A 2,382-nucleotide genomic window follows, 5' to 3' on the forward strand; every position below is an offset into this window, starting at 1 on the left:
ACGCGGAATTGGTCACATCCCGCGTGAGATCCCGCGGGATTCAAAAGCCTGCGGGATTGCTATCCCTACACACGTAGCACTGGTCCTAAGGCCTAACCAACTTTTTATCACCTTATCAAAATCATTTTTCATATTTTTATTTTATTTTTTATTTATTATTTTTTTTTTCAACTATAGAATTATGAAAAAAATAACTATGGCTATCCATAAAATATTTTTAAATGATAAAATTATGTACTTGTTCCCGATGAGCCAACTTGGACAGCTGCTCGGAATATTTGAATATTTTGTTGTCATCTTTGTCAATTTTCACAAATTCAATGAGGAACTCCTTGAATTTTTCTGAAAAATAAATCACAAGTTGAAAAATACTGCTTAGAGTAGGTACAGACACAGTGGTTCTATCTGCCACTGGAAAGCTCAGGGGCCACCTTGAAGAGGGGTGAAATGGTGAATCATACTGGGAGAATCCTGGGATTTTACATGAAAATATTGGCAAACCCCAACCTTTACTCTGCATGTCAAGTACCTACCTAAAGAGTGATTGGTGCAGAGTAATTAGTGGAATAAGGACAAAGGACATACTGATGGTGGAAATGGGGCTTTAACCTAGTTCATTAGGTTCCTCTTGTCAGATTTTAACAGGGGCAGGTAGGTACAAAGAAATGTATGGCAAAATTCAACAGGTTAGTTACTGATCTACTTACCTTTCTCCTCTGCGTAAGTTTTAGGTCCCGTTTTCTTCGACATGGCGGACATGGTACTGAGAACTTATTAAAAACTCTAAAAAGTCGTTAAACCTAAACAATAAACACCAATTGAATAGCTTCAGCTTGGGAAAACCTAAATTTAGGAAAACTAATGGAAAATGGAAATTTGGAAATCTAATCTAGCTTTTCCGCCCCCTTTGATTTTTTGGATGGAGTCGGTTTGTTTTGTTTTCAAATCGCGGGAAAATGAAACTTGCAAAAACGCGAATGCGCATGCGCAATGTGGGCAGTTCATTTTAAGGCACGTCCAGAAAAGATGACACAACTCGGAAAAGAAAAGAATATTTTTATTATTTTATATCTAGCAGCTTACATTATTATAATAAAATTATTTTAATGTATATACGGAACTCTAAAAAATCAAGCTTTGATAGAAAGCTCAAATTTATCTATAAAACCTCAAATTATTTTCCAGAGAGAATAAAAAACTCAATTTTAAGTTCGAATGTTGATCATGTGAGTGCGTCTTTTGAACTGCCAACAACATTGGCTTATCAAAAAAAAAGTTATCACACTTCTTAAAAAAGTTCAGTTCATTCATTCCGGCGAATTTGTGGATAATTGGATATCATAGGTTAGCCTTATCCTTATCAGTAACTGATAGGAGATTAGTTTTGTGTTGACCGCTAAACTTCCCCCTTCCCAGATCTCAAAATGTTCTCAAGAATAATCAGCAGAAACGTCCTGAAAAGTGTAAGTATACCTACATTACTTTTGCAGACTTCTCTGAAAACTCAGGTTTCAATGGTTACATAATGAAATTCAATACCCTATTGGTCCGAGTCCTAAAGAAATTTATAGTTATGCAACAAGGATGTCTATGGTTTGAGTCTAGGGTTTTCTTTTAGGACTAACATTTGTCAATGCCCTTAGCGATGTATTGTGTGATTGCATGTGAGAAGCAGTATTTTAACTGCCAAGGTTTTATCAGGGCATAAGTAAGGCCTTTTTACTGCTCCCTAGTCATCCTTATGAAGCACAGTGCAAAACAAAATAGCCAGTAGCATGATTTGTCTAGAAGACAATCACCCATCCAGGTATCAACTAAAGACAAGATTGAACCATCCAAAATTTGACCCGATTACATTACTTTCCTTCCTATAGGATAAGGAAAGTAAAAAGAGGTTTGATAGGGGAGCTGTAACAATGGAGGTATTAGTGCCCCGGAATCAAAGAAAGAAGAAACATAAGATGGGAGAAAGACAGTAAGTTGTTCCGAGAACGAACTTGATCTGTTTAGGATAAAATCCACCTCGGGCCGTAATCGTACCCGCGACCTAGCGTTTACAAGACAGACGCGCTACCTTCCAAGCTACTAGGTTGGACCTCCTTTCTTTGATTTCGGGACGATAAGACCTCTTTTTTTTGTCAAATACTTCTACATATTTCTTGAGCTGTGTCCACACATAGTCTACGGCCGATCAGGTCGATCAATGGCCGTGGACTATGTGAGGACAGAGGTTTACAACTTGGTTCTTAATTATCTACACCACCTTCTCTCCCCCTATAGGACGGAGGTCTAGGTGATTTGAAGTACCCACTGCTAGCGGATTTCAAGAAGGAGATCGCTACCTCGTACGGAGTTCTCATTGAGTCTGCTGGTATTCCACTA

General features: G+C 37.9%; 1 long non-coding RNA gene across 1 annotated transcript; it reads right to left on the reverse strand.

The window, feature by feature from the left end:
- Nucleotides 1–291: 291 nt before the first annotated feature.
- On the reverse strand, nucleotides 292–911 carry LOC113472783. Its single transcript, XR_003394956.1, has 2 exons — nucleotides 708–911; nucleotides 292–342 (listed from the first exon to the last, which is right to left on the reverse strand). It is a non-coding gene; the product is annotated as an uncharacterized LOC113472783 (long non-coding RNA).
- Between the last annotated feature and the right edge of the window lie 1,471 nt (nucleotides 912–2,382).

Source organism: Diaphorina citri, unplaced genomic scaffold (assembly GCF_000475195.1).
Source record: "Diaphorina citri unplaced genomic scaffold, Diaci psyllid genome assembly version 1.1 scaffold8459, whole genome shotgun sequence".
NCBI classification, from domain to species: Eukaryota; Metazoa; Arthropoda; class Insecta; order Hemiptera; family Psyllidae; genus Diaphorina; species Diaphorina citri.